Here is a 24,216-nt window from a genome sequence, read left to right as displayed (position 1 = left end):
GTGACTACAGAAGAGGATTAAGTCTCATTGGGTTGTGGGTGATAAAAATATATCACAAACTGGTTGAGACAGAAAAAGAAATGCATTGGCTCCTGAAGCTAGAACATCCGGGGGGCTGCTGGCTTCAGGTTTGCCTTGATCCTGGGGCTCCAGCTGTCACACCCAGTCTGTGCAGGCAGCGTTCTGGCACTGGGTGTACAGCAGGGAGACAAATGGGGGGCTCATGTTCTCTCTGCCTTGACCATCCCTCTTTCACTCCATCTTTCAGAGATGTGTTCAACTGTGTTCATTTTTGTTCATTTGTTCATTTTTAGACAGGCTTCTTATGACAGCCAACAGCAACTTTAGCCCTACATCTGACAAGCTCAGAAAGCTTAAAGGAAAGGAAAGCCTTATTTATGCTAGTTTCAGTCAAAGTCCAAGGGCAAACTCTGATTGGATTAACCTGGGTCATGTGCCCATCTCTGAGCCAATCACTAAGTCCAGGGGAATTGAAGGCACGGATTGGCCAGTGTTGAGTCACGCATTCACCCTTAGAGCCATGGTGGGCTCGGTGCTGGCCAAAGCACCTAGACCGTGTGGATGGTGGGTGAGGAGCATGATTTCCAAAGGAAAATGAGAAGAACATTGGTGGGGGGTTAGGGGGAGTGGTAGGTGGGTTCTCAGCAGGTGCAAACAATCTCAATTTACAGGATGAAGCTAAATCCTGCATCTTGCTTGGCTGCTGGACTAGGATGACAAACTCACCTGGGCTAATGTGGGTCACCTTGGCGACCTCCTCAATCAGGAGACAGTGCACCTGCAATCTAGCACCCCTTCCGGATCCTGACCCTCTGGGTCAGGTGACCTCACCTGCCTTTGCTCCATCCCAGCAGACCTGGCCTTCTTCTGAGAGGGCATGGGTGAGCAGAGCTACAGTGATGCTGGCTCTCCACAGAGCACACACTGACTCACACTGCCTCCCTGGCTGTGTGACTCTGAGTGAGTTCCTCAACCTCTCTGAGCCTGTGTCCTCATCTCTAAAATGGGAATGATTAACGAACCTTGTAGCAGGGGAGAGTTGTTGTGAGGGTTGGCGACAACACCTATGAATCGCCTGGTCTCCAGCACATACTAGGCATTAACGTGAAGAAGTGGAGACAGGAGGTGCTCGTGGAGTGACAGCCATTGCTGTGCCCTCTAGTCTGGCACTCCGTAGGTGGGACGGTGTGTGTTGCTGGCGGTCAGCCTCTCCCATCTGACCATGACCTCCTCAAGCACAGAACATGACCAAGCTTTCTCTCTGCGCCCAGAGGCCTGCACACGGCCCGGTGCTCTGTGGTGACATCTGCTGAGTCACTGGAAACTGATGTCTCAAGGGATGGAGGGAAGGGGAGGGCATTTTGTGCTCATTTTCCAAAAGCCACCGGGCCTTGAACCTCTCTAAAATGTCTGTTTCCAGCCACACACGTCTCTGCAGGACATAAATTTATTAGCAGCAGAGGGGTATTTAAAGTCTCCATTAAAACAGCTGGACCTTGATGGAAACAGAGCTGTTGTCACTGTTGGGGCCTGAGAAGTGCCTGAGAACGGCAGGAACGCACAGGCAGGATTAATTCTAGACCTTTCAGAGACTCCTGCCTTATAGCTGGGTTCAGGGCATAAAGATGCCAACTGGCCCCAGTGGCCTGAAGGGAGGGCCTTGCGCTCACAGCAGTGGGGGCCTTGCTGAATGATACTTCTGCCTTGGGGAATGCGGGCGCCCTGTCCACTTTTTCTTTTAATCTCATCTTAGAAGTTTGCCAAGAGCTGGGCTGTGAACTGCAGAAATGTGAGGAGATGCTGTTTCAGCAAGAGCAAAAATAGACATCACTAGCAATCATGGATTAATCCACCCAGCCTCATGGAGGCCCACTGTGCGCTGGGCCCTGGGCTTGCTGCTTACAGAGCACTGAGAAGGAGGTGGGCACATAGTAGGCTCACGATATTTCTTAGCTGTTACTCTGATGATGATTATGATGATGGCGGTGGTGGTGGTGGTGACAGTCCCCCTTCCCTGCTCCCTATTCCCACGTCCTCTCTCCAGTCATTAGGGGTCAGCCCCCTCCTGGCTGGTCCATCTCCCCCAAGGCTCTGTCATGCAGGAGGGGCTTCTCTCCTTCTCGCTGGCTTAGTTAATCCTAAAACCCGCATCTCCAAGGAGGGCACCTGTGTTTGGCTCCAGGTTTCAGCCTGCTCTGCTCACACTGGGAACCAGCGCCCCCCACAGCCAGGCCAGCGCTGACCAGTACGAGGCTGTGTGTTTCTGATTCTGGTCCTGGTGTTCTCAGTTCATAAGCAGGCCAACGCCTGTTCTCCCTTCTCACCTCCTGTGGAGAGACTGTCTTTCCAGAACGTGTGCCATTTTCCCATGAAGATCTGAGCAAGGTCTCCCTGCACAGAGTCATCGATTGCTGGGCCAGCAAAGTAGGGAGGAGCTAGGAGATGCTTCAGTCCAACCCTTCCTGGTACGGTTGGGGAAACTGAGGCTGAGTGGTGATGTAACCTGCCCAGGGTCACTGATAGAACAGGGACCAGGACCCACTCTCCTGACCTGTGGTTGAGGCTCTTTCAGCTCTGCCTTTGCCACATGGATCCTAGGCCTGGGGCTGGAAGGGCCAGAATCCCAAGCCCGGCACAGATGAGGGAAGGGCAGGTCTGGGCAGGACCTGTGTGGAGGGGGTGATATTAAGCCCATGGAGTAAAAGCCTCACGCTGGCCACTTGGGTTCTGGAGGGAACAGTGGCTGAGGGTCCCTGCAGTCCTGACTGAGCCCGTGCACAGACCTGAACCTGATGGCAGGGCAGCCTGGGATGAAATTGTCACAGGCTCTCAGCGAAATGAGAAAAATCAGGTCAAAGTAGTCTGTCGGTATAAGGTTGTTGCCATTTATTCTTTTTGGAAAGGCCTGTTTTTTATGATGAAATACTGCCATTCTTTCGGTTGAACTTTTCTTTCTTTTATGAAAGGACTGTGAGAGTAGATCTTAGCTGCTGCTTTGAAACTTTCTTTGCAACTGTGGGATTTTCCATCACTGTAGGACTCTCCTAGCATTTTGTGCACTAATGTGTTTTGTGTATAACATTCCTCAGACTAATGATAAGTCTTCATTCTTGAAATCAGTTACTACCACCCGGAACTTGCGTTCCCCTGAACCCAATTTGGGAAAGCTGGCATTTCAAAATCAGCGTGAATTGTCAATGAACTCTCCCAGAACTGGCTGGGCTTTCCTGGAAGTCTGTGCTCAGTGTTGGGAGATGTGAACAGGTGTCTGTTCTATCCTGCTACCCTGTGGGGTCATAAATCATCCAGTGAGAGGCACAGAGAGATGGAACCCCGCCCCCCTGATCCAGCTATGACATTGAAATCTCAGAGGGATATTCCAACACCAGCAGGGAAAATAATGTCCTAAGAAAGCCTTGGGCTTGTGACTTTGCCCTTTATAATTTAGACGTTATCAGTCTCTTAAGAATGTTTCTTGTGTGTTACTACATGGCAGGTCACAGGAACAGGATCCAGTTGCTGGGATTTTTGAAAAATGTGACTCTCATTGGTGTGTCTGGAGTCCCCGTCTGTGTGGAGACAGTGAGGGGCCTCTGAGGTCTGGGTTTTGTGGCAGGTTTACTGATTATGTCATTGCCAGAGATGTTGGGCCTGACTGGGCAGTGGCCTGTGTGGCAGTGGCCCTGTGTGGCAGTGGCCCCTTTTTGACTACATCCTGGGCCTCATCCCTCTTGGTCACCACCCTGCAGCCACCCAGCTCTCCACACAGCTCCTCATATGGGCCAGGCCCCGTCTCCTCTCCAGGCCTCTGCACATACCGGTTCTTCTGCCTCATTTTTTTTCCTCTCTCTCTCTTCACAATCTATCCAGATAACTCTTATCTTTGTATCTCCACTGAGAAGCCTCTTCTGCCTTTGTCTCCTGCCCCCATATGGGACATGAGCCCTTCCATTAAATAATCAAATCTGTACTTGTTTGATGTCTGTCTTCTTAGATCCTAGACTATAAGTTTCCTGAAGACAGAAATTGTTTCTGCCTTGTTCAACAATGTATCCCCTGTGTGAACCCAGATCCTGGCACATGTAGATGTTCAATGAAATATATGTTGAATAAACAAAGAACAGAACAGGCGAGTGTATGAGTTACCTTTATCCACTCTGTGATTAATTTCCAGAAGTGTACACTCTTGTATAGATTCAACCTCCAAAGGAGGCCAGCCATGGGACCCTCTGCCTGCCTTCCTGTGTCTGCTCTGCCCCTCATGCCTCCATGGACGACATTTCAGCCCAACCTCGCCTTGCCTCAGCAATCACAGCCTCAGAAGGTGCTTTACAAGTTCCCTTGTGCGTGCAGAAGCACGGCTCTCTCCTCCCTGCACTTCTGAGGCTTCCTTGGCTGGGGCACAGACGTTCATCTTTTGCTTCTCTCCCCCCTCCCAGGGCCCATCGACAGAGAAAGGGGTCCAGCCCTGGATGCACTTAGAGCAGGTCATTTGTGGGGACAGGTAGGAGGTAGCATGTGTGAGGTAGCTCACATTAATTGAGCATTTAGTGTGTGTCAGGCACTATTCTAAACCCATTAAAGGTTTTAAACCACTTAATCCTCTCAAAAACTCTATGGCCTATAGACTACGATTTCCCCCCTTTATAAGTGGGGAAACTGAGGCACAGCTGGTTAAGGAGCTTGTCCAAGACCCCCAGGTAGTAGTTGGTTCGGTCGAGATTTGGAACTGGGCTTCAGGGCTTCTTTACGCTGCTTGGAATGGAGTCTCCAGTGTCCGGGGCAGATGATTCTTCTCTTGGGGAAAAGAAAGCTGCTTCTGGGCCTTTAGGAATGTGCAGAGGCAGGACTCGGTACCCAGAACTTAACACAGTTCTTAGCAACACTGTGAAATCGGCGTGAGACCCTAACAGCCTGAGAGGGAAGGGTCTGGAGAATATGGCATTTGGGGTGTAGAGAGGGATCCTAAAGAGCTCGGGGCTTAGCACCAGAGCAACAGGCTGGGGGCCAAAGAAGGGAGCAGCCGGCCAGGGAGATTTCCAGAACCTGGGGGCAGGGGCGTTTGTCTCCTTCCCGTGCTGTGATTCCCTGCACTGCGTCCTAACCTTCTGCAGTGTCTGCACGGGTAAGAGCCTCCTCTTAGTGGTCCTGTGGGGAATGGAGGAGGCCAGCAGATTTCCCAGGCTTGGGTGACATGGGGCAGAGAAAAGGTGGTGGCTGCAGGAGACCAGGTAGGCAGAAGAGGGTGTGGAGGGCCAAGGAGTAGATTCGGACCCCAGAACAAGGGGTACCAGGGGCCCACTTTCCAACAACAGGAATCCTTGTGGCCTGGAGGACAGGGCTGGACATCCCGTACTCAGGGGTTCTGGCTGGGGGTGAGTTATTAGCATATTCAAGGAAAGGGTGCCCTCAGGAAACACAGGCCCGGGATGGGACATGGGTCATGGGAGTTATGTCCTGTGTGTGCACAGCCTTTTCCTTCGTCCCTACCTTCACCCCATCATCCCACCCTCAGCAGCCTCGTCTGGAGGAGAAGAAATTGACTCTTCTCAGTCGCGGCTCTCTTTCCATCCACCTCCACTGAGCTATTTGCCCAGTGAATGAAAACACTTGTTTTCATCAGAAACTTGGGAGCTGAAGGTGATGCTTCCATTTATCTCTCTTCTAGTGCCTCCCAGAGCTCCAAGGGGGCTGAGCTTAGCAGCCGGATGAGCCTGGCCCATTAGGGGGCGATCTTGGATCAGGAAAACGATGCTGGGCAAAGGATCTAATCTCCCTCACACCTGCCACACCTGCCTCCAACTGTGACCGTGATTTGTAGGATGACATTCCCAGAGTCAGGGTAATCTGGGGCAGGAAGATGGATTTGATGAGGCTTTCCATGTTAATTTTTGGCAATGACTTTATTTTTATTAAGGGAATGAATCAGACGCTGATATGTTCTATCAGCACTGGCTTCCTTGGTCAAGCTCTTAGTCATGATTGTTGGGGCAAAAGGGGATCAATGTGTTTAAGAGTGTCACCCGTGACAAGCCACAGACCATGAGAAAATATTTGCCAAATACATGTCTGATAAAGGTCTGTATCCAGAACATATGAAGAACTCCCAAAAGTCAATACTAACAAAACAAAGTACCCAATTAAAAAAGATCTTCTTTGGGCTTCCCTGGTGGCGCAGTGGTTGAGAATCTGCCTGCTAATGCAGGGGACACGGGTTCGAGCCCCGGTTTGGGAGCATCCCACATGCCGCGGAGCAACTAGGCCCGTGAGCCACAACTACTGAGCCTGCGCGTCTGGAGCCTGTGCTCCACAACAAGAGAGGCCGCGATAGTGAGAGGCCCGTGCACCGCGATGAAGAGTGGCCCCCGCTCTCCGCAACTAGAGAAAGCCCTTGCACAGAAACAAAGACCCAACACAGCCAAAAATAAAAATTAATTAATTAATTAATTTGAAAAAAAAAGATCTTCTTTGAGCAGACACTACAGCAAGAAGAGATAGGGATAGCTGATGAGCACATGAAAAGATACTTGACATTGTTAGTTATTAGAGAAATGCAGAATGAAACCACAGTGAGATACCAGTTCACCCCCACTAGGATGGAAAAATAACTGATAATATCAAGTGCTGGAGAGGATGAGGAGCAACTGGAACTTGCCTGCACTGCTGGCGGGGATGCCGAAGAGTATAGACACTTTGGAAAACAGTATGACAGTTTCTTAAAAAGTTGAACATATACCACCATATGATTTGATCATTTCACTCCTAAGTATTTACCCAAGGGAGAAGAAAGCATTCATCTGTACAAATGCTTAGGCACAGACATTCATAGAAGCTTTATTTGTAATAGCCATGAACTAGAAGGAAAAAAATAATGTTCATCAGTAGGTGAATAGATAAACAAATTGTGGTCTATCCATACAATGAGATACTCTTCAGCAATAAAAAGGAATTAAATATTAATATATACAGCATTGATGAATCTCAATATAACTATACTGACTAAAAGAAGCCAGACAAGTAAGAGCACATCCTGTATGATTCCACTAGATAAAAGTCTAGAAAAGGAAAACTAATCAATAGTAACAGAAAGCAGTTTGATTTTTGCCTAGGGCAGGAGACTAGGTGTGGGGATGACAAATGGGAGGGAGAGATTACAAAAGATCAGAGTCATGTGAGGGTGATGGGTATTGCTATGGACTGAAGTCTGTGTTCCCTCACAAATTCCTATGTTGTAACCAATGTAATGGTATTAGGAGGTGGGGGTCTTTGCTTGATTAGGTCATAAGGGTGGAGCCCTCATGAATGAGGTTAGTGCCTTTATAAAAAAGGTCCCAGGTAGCCAAGATGATGAAGTAGGAAGACTCTGAGCTCACCTCCTCCCATAGGCACACCAAAATTATAACTATTTACAGAGAAACCACGAATGAAAAAGACCATAAGACTAGCAGGAAAGACCTTCTACAACTAAAGATATAAAGAAGGAAACACAGGCTTCCCTGGTGGAACAGTGGTTGAGAGTCTGCCTGCCGATGCAGGGGACGCGGGTTCGTGCCCCGGTCTGGGAAGATCCCACATGCCGCCGAGCAGCTGGGCCTGTGAGCTATGGCTGCTGAGACTGTGCGTCTGGAGCCTGTGCTCCACAACGGGAGAGGCCTCAACAGTGAGAGGCCCGCGTACTGCAAAAAAAAAAAAAAAAAAAAGAAGGAACCACAATGAGCTAGGTAGGAGGGGCAGAGACAAGGTAATCAAGATTCATATCAAGACTCACAAGTGGGGGGATAAGTACAATTGCAGAGGTTCTCCCCAAGGAGCAAGTGGTCCAAGTCCCACATTGGACTCCCTTGCCTTGGGGTCCTGCACTGGGCAGAAGAGCCCCTAGAACATTTGGCTTTGGGGCCAGCAAGTCTTACTTTATGGAGAGTCAGAGGGCTGTGGTAAACAGAGACTCCACACAAAATCTCACACACTCCAGAACACAGGGTAGAAGAGTAATTTTAAAGGAGCCAGGGTCAGACTTACCTGCTAATCTTGGAGAGTCTCCCACAGAGGCAGGAGACAATTGGAGCTCACCCTGGAGACACAGACGCTGATGGCAGCTATTTTGGGGAGCTCATTCTTACCACACTGGTGTTGTCAAGTGCCGTTTTGGAATCTTCCATCTAGTTTATTAATGCTGGGACCTGGTCCTGCCTACCAGCCTGTTGGCACCAGTACTGGAATGCCTCAGGTCAAGCAAGTAGCTGGATGGAGACATAGCCCCATTCTCCAGCAGGCTTGATGACTTAAGACCCCCTGAGCCCAGAGCCACCGTGGGACCTTGCCCTGTCCAAGAGAGGGTCCAGAACCAAGCCCTATACACCAGTGCACAGGCATTAGCCCCAGAACCCCCAGGGCCCTGCAGCCAGACACCCTGGGACTCAGCTCCACCCACCAGTTGACCTGCACTAGCTGTGGGACTAGCTTCACTCACCAGTGTGTAGGCACCAGCCCAAGGACACCCTGGGACCCAGCCCTGCCCACCAGTGGGCCAACATACCAACTCCAGGACAACCAGGGCCCTGCAGCCAGAGACCCTAGGACCTGGATCCACCCACCAGTGAGCCGGCACTAGCTCCAGAACTCAGCTTCACCCACCAGAGAATAGACACCAGCCCCAGGATACACCTGAGCCCCAGCCACCCCCACCAGCAGGTGGCCAACAGCCCCAGGACCACCACAGCCCCATAGCCTACCATGTCAAGAACCAGTCTACACACCAGCAGCCTGGCTCCAGCTCCAGGACCACCTGAGCTCCTCAGCCAGAAACCCCAGGATGCAGCCCCACACACTAGGGGGCTAATACCACCTTAGGGACACCCTGGACCCCCTACTTCCCCAGCCAGCCAGGTCAGAAAATGGCCCAGCCAACCAGTTGGCCAATAATAGCTCCAGGACCACTGGGAAGCCTGTAGCCAGAAACCCTGAGACCTGCTTCCACCGATCAGTGAGCCAGCACTAGCCCTGGGAATCCCCTGGACCCAGGCCCCACTCACAAACAAGCTGACATTAGCCCTGGACCCTCTGGGCCCCAGCCTCACTCAGTAACAAGCCAACACCAACTCTGTGACACATTTGACCCCTCAGCCAGACACACCAGGATCCACCCCTTTCACTAGAAGGCCAACACCAGATTTGGGACACCCCAGATCCCACAGCCAGCCACGTCAGGAACTGGCCCTGATTGCCAGCAGACTGACTCCAGATATGGGAACCCTGGTCCAACTACCCACTCAAGAACCTGGTTCTGCCCACCAGTGGGCCAGCACTAGCCCCAGGACCTGCTGTGACTCCACAGCCAGCCACCTGGTGACTTAGACCAACAAACCAGCAGGTGGCAGCCTCCACACAAGTCAGAGCCTGGCAACCAACTAGACCAGGAGCCAGCCACATCTACCATACCACCCATAGTAGTCAGCCTTCCACAACAAAAGAACCCAAACAGTCCATATAGAGGCACATCTGGAACATATAGCTCTGGTGACCAAAGGGGAGTGCACTGTTGGGATGCATAGGATATCGCCTACAAAAGGCTACTTCTCCAAGGTTGGGAAACATAACCAACATACTGAATACATAGAAATAAAAACAGCAAATTAGGCAAAATGAGACAACACAGAAATATATTCCAAATGAAGGAACAAGATAAAACCCCAGAAGAAGAACTAAGGGAAGTGGAGATAGGCAACCCAAAGAAAAGTTCAAGGTAGTGATTGTAAAGATGTTCAGAGAACTCAGGAGAAGATTGAATGAACAGAGTGAGAAGTTAGAACTTTTTAACAAAAAATTAGGAAATACAAAGAAGAACCAAATAAAGATGAAGAGTACAATAACTGAAATGAATAATACCTTAAAAGGATTTAACAGTAGGTTAGATGATACAGTGGGATGAATCAGTGAACTGGAAGACAGTGTAGTAGAAATCACTGAAGCAGAACAGAAAAAAAGGGGGGGGGGGAAGGAAACGAGGACAGTATAAGAGACTTCTGGGACAACATCAAACATATTAACATTTACATATAGGGGTCCCAGAAGGAGAAGAGTGAGAGAAAGGGGCCAAGAACATATTTGAAAATATAATAGCTGATAATTTGCCTAACCTGAGAAAGGAAAAAGACATCCAGGCTCAGGAAGCACAGAGAGTCCCAAACAGGATCAACCCAAAGGGGACCATACCAAGACACATTGTAATTAAAATGGCAAAAATTAAAGCTAAAAAGAGAACTTTAAAAGCAAAAAGGGGAAAACAACAGGTTACATACAAAAGAACTCCCATAGGCTACCAGCTGATTTTTCAGTGGAAATTCTGCAGGCCAGAAAGGAGTGGCATGATATATTTAAAGTAATGAAAGGAAAAACACCTACAACCAAGAATACTCTACCCAGTAAGGCTTTCACTGAGATTTGATGGAGAAATCAAAAGTTTTACAGATAAGCAAAAGCTAAAAGAGTTCGGCACTACCAAACCAACTTTACAAGAAATGTTAAAGGAACTTCTCTAAGTGAAAAAGACCACAAAAAGAAACACGAAAATTGCAAAAGGAAAAATCTCCTTGGTAAAGGCAAATATGCAGTAAAGGGAGTAAATCATCTACATACATATCTAGTAGGAAGATTAAAAGACAAAAGTAGTAAAATCATCTATATCCAAAATAAGTAATTAAGGGATACACAAAACAAAGAGATGTAAAATATAATGTCAAAAACAGTAAACATGTCGGGGTGGTGAATAAAATTAAGTTGTTAAAATGCATTTGGCAAACAAAAATCTGTAATAGATACACACACAAAAAGAGAGAATGGATCAGGAATTCCCCGGTGGTCCAGTGCTTAGGACTCTGCACTTTCATTGCTGAGGGCCTGGGTTCAATCCCTGTTCAGGGAATTAAGGTCCCTGCACAGGGCACAGCCAAAAGAAAGAAAAAAAAAAAAGGAATCCAAACATAACACTAAAGACAGTCACTAAATCACAAGGGAAGAGAACAAAAGAAGAAGGGAAAAAAAGAGGAAGGAGATATGGGGATATATATATATATATGTATAGCTGATTCAGTTTGTTATAAAGCAGAAATATAATGCCATTGTAAAGCAATTATAGTCCAATAAAGATGTTTAAAAAAAACAACCCAAAACAATTAACAAAATGGCAATAAGTACATACCTATCAATAATTAATTTAAATGTAAATGGACTAAAAATTCAAATCAACAAATAATTCTAAATGTGTATGGAAACACAAAATACCCTGAATAACCAAAACAATCTTAAGAAAGAAGAACAAAGCTGGAAGTATCACACACCCTGATATTGAACTATACTACAAAGCTACAGTCACTAAAACAGCATGGTATTGGCCCCAAAACAGACACATAGATCAATGGAACAGAATAAAGAGCCCAGAAAAGAACACACACTTACATGGTTGATTAATTTTTTGACAAGAATATACAATGGGAAGGGGCATCCCTGGTGGCGCAGTGGTTCGGAGTCCGCCTGCCGATGCAGGGGACACGGGTTCGTGCCCCGGTCCGGGATGATCCCATATACCACGGAGTGGCTGAGCATGTGAGCCATGGCCGCTGGGCCTGCACGTCCGGAGCCTATGCTCCGCAACAGGAGAAGCCATAACAGTGAGAGGCCCGTGTACCGCAAAAAAAAAAAAAAAAAAAAAAAAAAAAAAAAAATATATATACACAATGGGGAAAAGACAGCCTCTTCAATAAATTGTGTTGGGAAAACTGAACAGTTACATGAAAAGGAATCAAACTGGACTATTCTTTCACACCATGTACAAAAATAAATTTAAAAAAATGGATTAAAGGCCTAAATGTAAGACCTAAAGCCATAAATCTTCTAGAAGAAAACTTAGGCAGTGAGCTCTTTGACATTGGTCTTAGTAATATTTTTTTGCAAATTTCTTCTTGGTCAAGGGAAACAAAAGCAAAAATAATCAAATGGGACTACATCAAACTAAAAAGCTTCCACACAGGGAAGAAAACTATCAGCAAAATGAAAAGTCCACTTACTGAATGAGAGAAGAATTTGCAAACAATGTATCCAACAAGGGGTTAATGTCCAAAATATTTAAAGAACTCACACAACTCAACATCAAAGAAAGGAACAACCCAATTAAAAAATGGGCAGAGAAATAGATATTTTTTTTCCAAAGAAGACATACAGGTATTCAACAGGCACATGAAAATATGCTCAACATCACTAATCATTGTTATTCATGAATTTTGAGGTAAATCAAAACCACAATGAAATGAAGTATCACTTCACACCTGTTAGAATGTCTGTTATCAAAAAGACAACAGATAAAAAGTGTTGGCAAGGATGTGGAAAAAAGGGAACCCTCATGCACCATTGATGGGAATGTAAATTGATGCAGCCACTATGGAAAATAGTTTGGAGTTTCCTTAAAAAATTAAAAATGGAGCTACCATGTGGTCCAGCAATCCCACTCCTGGGTATTTATCTGAAGAAAATAAAAACACTAATTTGAAAAGACATATACACCACTATGCTCATTGCAACATTAATTGCAGTAGCCAGGATATGTAAGCTACCCAAGTGCCCATTAGCCAATGAGTTGATAAAGAAGATGTGACATATATATAGACAGTGGAATATCACTCAGCCGTAAAAAAGAATGAAATCTTGCCATTTGCGACAATACAGATGGACCTAGAGGGTATTATGCTAAGTCAAATAAGTCAGACTGAGAAAGCTAAATACTGTATGATTTCACTTATATGTGAAATCTAAAATACAAACCAAATGAACAAATATAACGACAGAAACTGTTATAGATACAGAGAACAAACAGGTGATTGCCAGAGGAGAAGAGGGTTGGGGGAGGAAATAAATGGGGGAGGGAGATTAAGAGGTACAAACTTCCAGTTGCAAAATAAATGTTATAGGCATGAAATATACAGTGTAGGGAATATATTTAATAATTGTGTAATATCTTTGTGTGGTAACATGTAACTAGACTCATCATGGTGATCAGTTTGAAATGTATAGAAATACAAGTCACTATGTTGTGTAACAGGAACAAACATATTATTGTAGGTCAATTATACTTCAAAAAGAAACAAACTCATAGAAAAAGAGACCAGATTTATGGTTACCAGAGGCGGAGGGTGAGAATTGGAAGATGGCAGACAAAAGGCACAAACTTCCAGTTATAAGATAAATAAATACTGGAGATGTAATGTACAACATAATAAATATAATTAAGACTGCTGTATGTTATATGTGAAAGTTGTAAAGAGAGTAAAACCCAAGAGTTCTCATCACAAGGAAACATTTTTTCTATTTCTTTAATGTATCTATACGAGATGATGGATGTTCATTAAACTTATTGTGATAATCACATCATGATGTATGTAAATCAAATCATTATGCTGTACCTCTTAAACTTATACAGTGCTGTAAGTCAATTATATCTCAATAAAACTGGAAGGAAAAAAAGAGGCCCCAGGGAACTCCTTCTCCCTTCTGCCACACGAGGACACAGCAATGAGAAGACAGTGTCTATGAACCAGGAAGTGGGGCCTCACAAGACACCAATCCCACAGCATCTTCATCTTGGACTGTCCAGTCTCCAGAAGGTGAGAAATAAATGTTTGTTGTCAAAACCACTTGTCTGTGGTATTTTTGTTATAGCAGCGCAAAAGGATTAAGACAGGCATGTTTAGTATCTTGATTATGGTGGTGATTTCATGGGTATATACATATGTCAAATTCATCAAAATTGATGCATGAAATATGCACAGTTTGTTGTATGTCAACCGTACTGCGGTGAAGCTGTTTAAAAAAATTTAAGATGTCGCTACTTTGCAGTGTCTTGAGAGCTCTGAAAGACGCCTGCACAATGCTCCGTGGTAGAGTGTGTTGCTGGCCCCCGTTCCTCATTCCTTCTCTGCCTCAGCACCCTTTGCCATGTAACTTTGTAGCGCCCTTCCACTGTGGATGGGCGCCTGTCCCATCCCGTGAGAGAAAGCATATGGCTCCCCCATATGGCTTGCTTTTGGCAGGGGGATGCCAGCAGATGTGAAAGCTACTGTGATACAGATCCAGGCTGTGTGCTGAGGCTGCCTCTTGCGTCTCTACCATTGCTATGAGAGCATGCCTGGACTGACCTTCTAGAGGATGAGAGACATGTGGAGCAGAGCCAGGTTGCTCTGGTCACCCCAGTCAAGGTCAGCCTACATTGATCAGCCAACAACCATGAACACCTCTCCCCTAGGCTTTTTTGTGAGTCAGCCAAGATCATCAGGGCTACCTAGCCAACCCACAGCTGATCCCAAAGAAGTGAGCAGAAATGTGTTTGACATTAGTCAATGAGGTTCTATGATTTGTGTTAGGCAATCTAACCGTGGTAATAGATAACTGATTCAAGTCCTAAAAGAAGGAACAGTTTGGGGTTATCTGGGAAGGCTTCCTGGAGGAGGTAAAGCAAGTTGGGTTTAATGGTGAACATGAACTGGCCAGGGGAATGACAAGGGGAGGGCAAAAGAGCAGAGACGAGCAAAAGCCTGTAGGCCTGGCAGACCTCAGTGCAGGAAATTGGGACAATAACTCAGTGTGGCCAGAGCCAAGTGTGGTATGAGAAGGGAGAAGGGATGGAGAGAGGGGTGAGTCCTCATCGTGAAGGGCTTGAATGCCAGGCAAAGGCATTTTTAGGGAATAGAGAGCCATGGCAGGTCTTCAGGAGGTTATGATTTTATAACAATCATGTGGCTAGAGCAGAGGGCAGATTGGAGCCAGCAAGATGGCAAGCTGGGGCCACAGTGCAGATGAGCAGGTGAGCAAGGATGGCCTGAACTCTGGCTGGGATGGAGATCCCATGAGCGCCATTTGTGGTACAATGACCCCAGAGGGTTCTGTGTGGCTGGTGCTTCCTTTACAGAGTTCTTCCTCATTCCAGGCTCACCTAAGCCGCACCACAGAACCCTTGGCCTAAGTCAAACTCACCTCTCACTGTGGGCAATTAAGTTAAATTTTCCATCAATTTTGTATGGTTTGCTGATAGATAAGAACTGGGCAATAGTGTTTAAGGCTCAAAGTGCAAGGGCTGCAAAGAAGAGCTTCACATGATGCTTGCAAGGTTACTGTATTCATGAGATCCCATGTTTGCCTCCTGTGTTATTGTGAGTTAATTACATGGTGCCTAAATGCATCCCTTGATAATCAACCCACGTTTAATTAACATTACGGATTGATTAAATGGGAATGATGTGCTTATGTGACATAAAGAAGAGTGTCTGTAGGAAGGTGTAATTGGCATTGATGAGGGGAGTGGGCACATTTACAGCTTCAGCTTCTGAATGGCTTCTCCTGAACTCCCTCTAGATGAGCTTTACAGCCTGGAGAGGGGTTAAAATTTACCTAACTGCTATCTTCTAGCTATGTCTGCAGCTCCGGGCAACTTGCAAAAGCTGTCTGGGTTACGGTTTTCTCTTCTTTAAAATGGGGAAGTAATATCTCCAACGCAAGCTGGTTCTTTGCTTTCAAAATGTACGGCCCCAACCTGAAGGGAAGTGCCCTGCTGGCGTCTCCCCACCACAGCCTGTAGCCTCTGCAGACAAAGGGCCCTGCTTAGTCCCTTCTGCAAAAACAGGAACGCTTGTCCCTCTTCTGGGCTCGTTGTGGCCTAGCACCAGTCTGCCTTGCAGTGAGTGCAAGAACAGTTCCTGGCATCAACATCCTTTCCCGGAAGACGTAGGTCCTCTACACACAGAAAATCTGCAAAGATTCATCATCTTCTAATATTTATGCAGAAGACCAAACTATGAGACAAGGTGAGCATATGGTGCTAAAAACGCAGAATAGATTTACTGTGTCTCAGCCACAGAAACTACATTCCCGTGGTGCCTTACGGGGCTGAGTGGGGAACCCAGGAAGAGGGAAAACCCACTCCTAGCTGATGGGAGATTCTGATGGGTTTTTCTCCAGTGGCAGAGTCATTCATGAGAATCTCAGCATCTTAGAACCTGGAAATTATCAAAAGTTAGAATCTTATGTTACTGGGTTTTAGACTCTTTAATAGAATCTTAAACTATAAAACCTAATGTCAGATGTCAGAATCATAGGTTTTTAGGGACCTACATTATCATCTTGCCCAGACACCCAGTCAACATACAAGTCATTCATATATGTGAGAGAAAAGACTTCCAGACGGAGGGAGCAGGAAGTGCAAAGGTCCTGAGGCAGAAATGTGCTTGGTGTGTTTGAGGAATGGGAAGACCTTGCAAGACTCTGAGACTTTGGGCACCTCAGGGATAAGGGGGAGGATGCTCCCTCAGGGGTAGGCAACTCAAGTGTAGGTGCTGGCCACACAGTGGATGCTGAATAAAAGTCTGAACGTGTTCAGTTCAGGACCCCACACAGCCAGAGGGAGCCGGACATTGGGCACATAGGAGAGAGGGATGGGGTGTGAGGGGATTGATAAGAAGCCAGGTTGGGATCTGGGGGAGCATGGGGTGCCAAGTAAAGGTCCTGGGTGTTCTTCTTGGAGAAGAGAAGGGACTGTCAGGGGAAAAGGGTGGGCTGCAGTGGAGGCCCCCAGGTGTGGCCACAAGGAGGTGGCTGTGTCCAGGTAGATGGGAGTATGTTAGACAGGCCAGACCTCGAGTCCAGGCTCTATCCAGGACCGCTGTGTAAGCTTGGGACGCGGGGTCACCAGAAGAGTAAAGAATGGCCTGATAATGGGGCCTCTGCAGTGCTCAGGACTCACTTCAGCAACTTGTAAACAAACTCAAGGACACTGGCCAGTGTCCTGTGGCTGCTTTTAAATGCTCCCTGGGTGGGGCAGGAGGCTTGCTGAGGGTGAGGGGGAAACAGGGTAGGGAGAGAGGCCAGGAGAGTCAAGTGGAAGGTCAAGTGGAAGTGAAAGTCAAGTGGAAGGGTGTGTGCAGGTTTCTGAGGGATTCAGAGAATACAGACAAATGTCCACTGCTGGCTGAGCACCTACTGTGTGCCAGGGAGTTTACACATCCACTCGTTCATTCACAACATTTCATTGAGCACCTACTATGGGCCTGGCCCCAGGCTGAGACCTGGGAAGACAAGTGAATCAACAGATGTGGTCCTACCTTCATGGGGCTCATGTCTAGGTGAAGAAGATGGGGTAAAAACCCCTCAGATAAACAATTAAGTGAAAGAGTGAAGCAGTGAGGTACGTGCCATGTAGAAAACCAACAAGGGCCGAGACGGAACTTTGCCTCCTCACTCATTCTACCAAAGCATCCTGTATTTACAAGAAGATCCTCTCCTGAACCCATTTTACAGCCAGGAAAACTGGCTGAGAGACCCAGAGAGGTGGGTAACTTGCACGGGCAACATGCTTGGGAAGCAGCAGTGCTAGGATCCGAGCCTGCATCAAGAATACACAACAAGCTGTGGCTTGTCTTCCCCACCTCCCCCTGTCCCTGGACGAGGTGGTCTCCGTGAGTGAGGGGGTGCACTGTCACCACAGGAACCACAGAACAGGTACTTCCCTGGGCTGAAGGAGCTGTTGGATCGGGAAGACCTGGGTCCCAATTCTGCTTCCTTCACTTGCTTGCTCTCTGATTCTGAGTGCGTTCATTGATTTCCCTGCATCTCAGTTTTCTCCTCTGTAAAATGGGAATGATAACATGTATCTTAAATGGCTGTTGTGAGGATCAAATGAAAAAAAAAGACAAAGTACCCAGCATAGACCTGTAGACACAGTGTTAAAATGTTTCCAGGCACATTGTGTTCAAAAAGTTTGTTCCACTTATTTGGATAAAGGCATATTTTCCCTCTCTCAGTGATTTCAGAAGGCTTTTTCTTAACCCGCACCTGCAGGTGCTGGGAAGAACACGTTGCCCAGAAGCCAGAGGAGGCCAAGGCTCTAACCCTCTGCTGTGCAGGCTCAGCCAGGTTACTGAGCTTCTCTGACCCTCAGTTTCCTCATCCGTAAAACTGGAACATGACACCCCCTGGGAAGGCTGTTATGAAGGTTGGATGCGGTGATGCAAGTTGAGGGCCTGGTGTGGAACTGGCATAGAATGGGAGCTAGATACACCAGGCTGCTTTGTTTGGTGAAAGGACTTATGCTGTCTTTGAGCTCAGACTTTTCTGACTTCTAAACGCACGGTGGGACAGGAAGAGCAGTGAGGTCAGAACTGGAGGAGCCGGAGATTGGAGTCCCTCCTCTGCCCCAGCCTCGCTGTGCACCTTGGGTGGGTCACTGCACCTCCCTGACCCTCTGTCTCTTTGTCAATAAAACAGAGAAAATTACGTTACTCCTTAACTAGAACCATAGGCAGGACCCAGTGAACCACACGAGAGACTCCAGAAAGGAAGGCGGAATGAAGAATTCTCTGTCAAGCTGTGTGAGCAGCCAGATTGACATGTGGAGAAATAGCAGAAACCCTTTAAGGATGCGCTGAAGGCTGGAACACCTTATTCCTGAACATGTTTATGTAAATTAATTGGATCACCTGTCCTCAGCACCTTTTAATTGCAAAATGAATTAAGTTTCAAATGCTCAGCTTGTGGTCCCAGGAAGGGAAGGCAGAACCCAGGTTGGCAGGAAGCCACAGAGACGCTGCCCTTTGTGGTGGCCACGGTGGCCCAACGGAAGTCCCTGTAGCGCCCACCTGCTGGCCAAGACCCCATGGGATGCTGGAGGAGCCTGGGAGGTGGCTGAGACTCTCGGAGCAGACGAGCTTATGGAGTCGGAGGGTGGTGGCCTCCTAGCTTGTGAGCCGAGCAGCAGGGCTTAGACAAAGGCATGGATGGTCCGTGGCGGTGGCCAGAGTGGCCCAGCATGAATACTCCACCCCAGCACCTTTCACTGGCTGCTTTTCTCCTCCTTCATGGCATGTCTACCACGTTCACTGCTGTGTGTTTGGGGCTGAGAAGTGTGTCTGGCACACAGGAGGTGCTCAACATGAACGAGTGAATGAATGAGTGAATGCATTTCAACACAGGGAAAGGAGGGGTTTTTCACAGCGTCAGAGTTGTCGCCGGTGGGATGGGCAGCTTCAGGAGGGAGGGTATCTCAGGGCTTTTAGAGGGAGGAGATGCAGGCGTTGGCTGGGACGTAGATTTGCTTGGAAAACCTTTGCCTGGCCCCGCATGTACACCCCTCCTGTCTGCTCTTCCCAGAGAGTTTGGATTCTTCTCTCAGGTCGAGGCAGTGATTTGGGGTCCGTCAAACATGAGCTTGGCTCTGTTTTCTTAACTAATTTGGGAACAGCTTACTTCTTTGTGACTCAGTGTTCTCATTTGTAAGTGGGACTAATACAGTTGCCCTCCAGTATCCAAGGGGGATCAGCTCCAGGACCCCCTCAGCCCTAGCAGACACCAAAATCCAAGAATGCTCAAGTCCTTATATAAAATGGCGTATTATTTGCATATGACTTATGCACATCCTCTCAGACACTTTAAATCATCTCTCGATTACGTATAATACCTAATACAATGTAAATGCTATGCAAATCATTATAAACACAATGCAAATCCTATGTACATAGCGGCTGGTGCACAGCAAATTCAAGTTTTGCTTTTTGTAACTTTCCAGAATTTTTTAAAAAATATTTTTGACCAGTGCACGGTTGGTTGACTCCATGGATGTGGAACCTGCGGATATGGACGGTTGACTAATTCCTGAGGCACCAGGGGCTGTGGAGAATGGGAAGGAAATATATTCTGTAAAGGAAAAATGCACACACAGAGTCAATGGATATTCCCCCTGTTTCCAGAGTCTGTGAACCCACGTGGTCCGGGCTGACAGCCACAAGATGGGGGTTTGGCCACACCAGATCCTGTTGGGAAAGAAGCCTGGACATCTAGTCTCTCGCTGGCGAAAGATCAGCACAACCTGAATGAAAGCTTCCAGGTCTGAGCACCCCCATGAGGGAGGTGTGGACCACAGAGCAGTGGCAGTGAGGGGTGGGGGTAGAGGGAGGAATGCCTGGTTCCTTCTTCCTCCTTCTGGGCAGCCTCACTTGTCTGCTCTGCTCGGCCGCTGCATCACATTTGGGAGAACATCTTGATCCATCAACACAAGCAGCCGATGAGGTATTTGCATATTCAGTGGGGGAAGGATAATCCAGGTGGCCTCGTGCAATTCCTCCTCTGGTGTGTGAATGTGCACGTGTCCTGGGTGGAGAGCCCACTCGTCTGCCTGCTGCTGAGTTCCCGCGAGGCTTGGGTTTGGCACAGGAGATGCAGGGAGTATTGAGGTGATGTGGTGAGGGTGGGAGTGTTTAGCAGAAATTAGTGCTCAGGGAAATAATTCAATAAATCATCATGAATCAGGGAAGGAATGGCAGCTTCTGCATCCCAGGAGCTCTTGAGTGATGGTTCCCGGATCCTGCTGCTCTGGTGTTTGTCTTTCTCTGAAGGTGGTGGATGCGAAAGTGCGGGTTACCAGGCAACCACCAACATCTGTCCCGACCTGGCTCCAACTGCTATGGCCTGTAGGGGAGACACCTGGATAAACTCAAGGACTCTGCAGGGACACACTCAGCCGAGTGGAGTCACTGGGTCTGCCCACTGGAGAGCCTGGGCAGATGAAATCACAGGGGAGCTCTGTGCATCATCCACGCAGCCCCAGAGCAGCCCAGAAGTACTGAGCCTCTGACCGTGCTGCTCCAAGCCTGAGCCTCACCCCCCAGACCCATCCAGACACTCACAACAGAGGGAGGAGCTTGGGAGGTAAAATCTGTGGACCTGGTCCAAGCCCCATCACCACTTCTCTTGAGCAAGTCCTGAGTCACTGTGTAAATGGGGTAGAAAATGACACCAACTTCTGAAAGGAGGAGTGATCTGTAACTACCCTAGCCCCCCTCCATAAAGCTCCTGGGACTCCTTTCATGGCCTCCTCACACCCTGCTTCCAGCCTGGCAGATACAGCCAGTAGTAGAGAGTATAGAGGGGAGTTTTGGAGGCTGCCAGACCTGGGCTCAAGCCCTGGTGAGCTGTGTGACCTTTGGCAAGTTACTTAACCTCTCTGTGCCTCATTTTCCTCATCTGTAAAATGAGGACTATAAGGGTTCTCACCACACAGGGTGGTTACAAGCTAATGGAAGGAAAGCCAGGGACATAGCAAGTGCTCAGTAAATAGCAACCTTCATCCTCACCATCACCACCACCACCATCACAATCAGCATCATCACCACCACCATCAGCATCATGATCATCATCATTGTCAACACTGTCTTCTTCATCATCATCATCATCATTGCCTTCTCTCTGCACACACTGAAATATTATGCAATTGGGACATGCTCCGTAGTCAATTCTCTTTCTTACCATTCTATCATCAGCATTTTCCCACATCACTGAAAATTCCTCAAAAGCATGATGTTAATAGCTTCGCAATTTACCTCATTTAGATGCACCATAATTTACCTCACCATCCTCGCCTGCCAGACACTTGGAGGATTTCAGGCTTTTCTCTTATGCACATCAGGCTTTGATGAACATTCAGAGACCCATGTGCTGAGTCCGTGACCGCATCCTCAGGACAGGTTCCTGCTGCAGAATCATGGCATCCAGAGCAGCCGTGTTTCTCAGACTCGGGGTCTTGGTCATCCAACCATCTTCCTGAAAGTTGTCCCGATGGATGCCCTCCAAGGGTGCCCACTGCACCACTCACAGCCCTGGCCTTCTTCCCAGCTACACAATCATCGAATCACATCCCCGGGTGTCTGGAAGCCTGACAACAAGGACAGAGGTAGCCTGGGGAGGGCAGCTCGGGCAGGGAGTCAGAGGAGCTGGTTCTGCCCCACCTGCCTTCACCTGCTGGGTGCATGACCTGGCCCCTCTCCTCCTCTGGGTCTCCGCTTATGCACCTGTTGCAATAGCTCCCCAGCTGTTCTCCCTCCCTCTAGCCCTTCTAGTGCCCAGAACAGGACCTGACACCCAGTAGGTGTCCAGTGACTATCTGTTGAAGCCTGAGCTACCAAAGTACACTTTATAAAGGACAATTTGAACATGTCATACTCCCAATCCCAGCCTTTGCCAGCATTCGCTTCAATGTAGTTATTTACTTCTTGCTGCATTTCACTGCAGTGCAGTAGAGGAGTCAGTAAGCCTGGAATTTAAATCTTGGCTGTGCCACTCAGAAGCTGTGTGACCCCAAGCAAGTGGCTAAACCTCTCTGTGCCTCAGCCTCCCCCTCTGTAACATTGGAATAATGATGCTTCTTGGTTCATAAAGTTGTGAGAATTTAACACATTCATGTGTATAAAGTGCTTAGAATAGCACTGAGCACATGTAAATGCTGAAGAAGTGTTCGTTTTGGTTGTTATTATTAATACACAGTCTAAGGGAGAGGCTCACTTTGGGTGAGATGTGGCTGACCCAGTTGCTGAAGCCCCTGTGTCCCGACCCGTCCCTGAGGCTCCATCCCTGGGCTCAGCTTCCCTCTGGCTGGCTTCCCTCACAGGCATCCTTCTCCTCCGGACTGACCTCACAATTCTAAATATCGGACTAGCTCGAATCCATTCCAAACCCAGTAGTTGATGTCCTCGGAGTCCATGCTGAAAGCTTTCTGTCCCCAAGCCCCCAACCCCAGCAGGGCTGACCTCCACCTGATTGTAGGTCATGGGCAGTGTCACCCTGCTCCAGGCTCATAGGTCCTCCCTTCACTTCGCTGTCCTTGGAGCAATTTCCTCCATGCATCCCTGAGCTGATGTGAGCCTTCAGCAAGGCTGGTCCAGGAGGACCCAGTGCCCCTTCACTGCTGACACTCGCCTCTGCAACTACTCTGTAAATGGGACAGGTCATCCTTGAACACGAGCAGAGGGGCTGCAGCCTGAGTGAGGCAGTGCTGGTCAGCAAATCTGGTGGCTGGCGGGTACACTCAGAGGTGAGGGGAAAGCAGGCAATGGCAGCTCTCAGAGCCTCAGTCTCCTCATCTCGAAAATGGGATCAATAACAGTGTGTTCCTCCAGAGGCTTTGGAGGATTCTAGAGACGATGCCCAACGTGAGCCTGGCCCAGGGTCCAACATGGTTGGTTATGGTTCTTAGCAGTATGATCAGATGCCCCCAGGGCTGTTGGATTCCTGGCTGACCCCTGTTCTCTGGAGTTATGGCCTGTCCACACAGTTACACAGTACACAGTTATGGCCTGTCCACACCCAGGACCAGAGGCAGCATCAGGACGAGCATTAGAGAGAAAATGGATTTGACTGGAGCACACGCCCCCTCTGCTGTGTCTACCCTGCCTCCACTCAACTTGCCGCTACCAGGGCTTCCAGAACATGCTCCTGGGCTCTGACCACAGTCCAGTTACATAGTCCCGGTCCAGGGAGGCTTGGTGTCTGGGACCAGAGGACGGGTGAGTAGAGGCCTTTCTGCCTGAGGAAGGACTTCATGGGACAGGATGTCTTCCCCTCGGGTCCCCATCAAAGTCCTTGTGGGTTCACAAGGTGACATTCCTTCTGCTCCCTGGGCCTCCCTAGCAGAGCACAGTGTCAGGATTCGCACGCCTTCCCCAGCTCTGGCCGCCCTGTGAGGGGTGATTATGATGCCCAGTTACAGACCAGGACACTGTCCCCAAAGGGGCCTGGGAGATGCCAGCAGCCTTTTGACATGGTGTCAAATACAATGCAGTCCCCACGGACCCCCAGTGGACCCTCAACATCCAAAGGAGTGGGGGGTCTTGTGGGGGACCTCAGGCTGCAGGGGAGGCTGGGAAAGGGGAGAAGGAGAAGGTCAGCGGGCAGTGGTCAGCGGGAGGAAGCACAGGGGCCTGAAGGGCACAGCCGCCTTGTGGGCGGGGCCAGCCTGGCTCTTGGGAGGGGCCAGTACCACTTGTGTGGGTGAGGGGCAGCCTGGGGCAGAGAACTCACTGTTTTAGAAACAGGAAATGGGATCAGAGCATCCTTTCAGGCTCACTGATGGGGCTGCTCTGAGCTGGGAACCCAGGACCTCCCTCTGCAGAGAAGTACCCCCAGCTCTCCCCACCTCAGGGACCTCTGCACCCTTGTCCCCTCTGCCCAGGGTCTCCCCTCCACTTCCTGCTCTGCAGCTGTGAGCACCAAGCACAGCCCTCAGCACAACTGTGCTTCCTCACCTGTGCACTTACCTGCTTCCGTCTCCCCTGTTCGATTGTGACCCCCAGGTGACAAGGCAGGGACGGGGCTGCCTCGGTCACAGATGTGTCC

At 48.4% G+C, this 24,216-nt stretch overlaps 1 pseudogene; it reads right to left on the bottom strand.

Annotated features, from left to right (window-relative positions):
• Positions 1-21,281, bottom strand: part of LOC132424100 (eukaryotic translation initiation factor 4E transporter-like) — a 52,896-nt pseudogene extending 31,615 nt beyond the window's left edge.
• Between the last annotated feature and the right edge of the window lie 2,935 nt (positions 21,282-24,216).

The sequence above is a fragment of the Delphinus delphis genome, chromosome 1 (genome assembly GCF_949987515.2).
Source record: "Delphinus delphis chromosome 1, mDelDel1.2, whole genome shotgun sequence".
Classification (NCBI taxonomy): Eukaryota; Metazoa; Chordata; class Mammalia; order Artiodactyla; family Delphinidae; genus Delphinus; species Delphinus delphis.
This window is presented reverse-complemented; position numbering and strand designations above follow the sequence as displayed.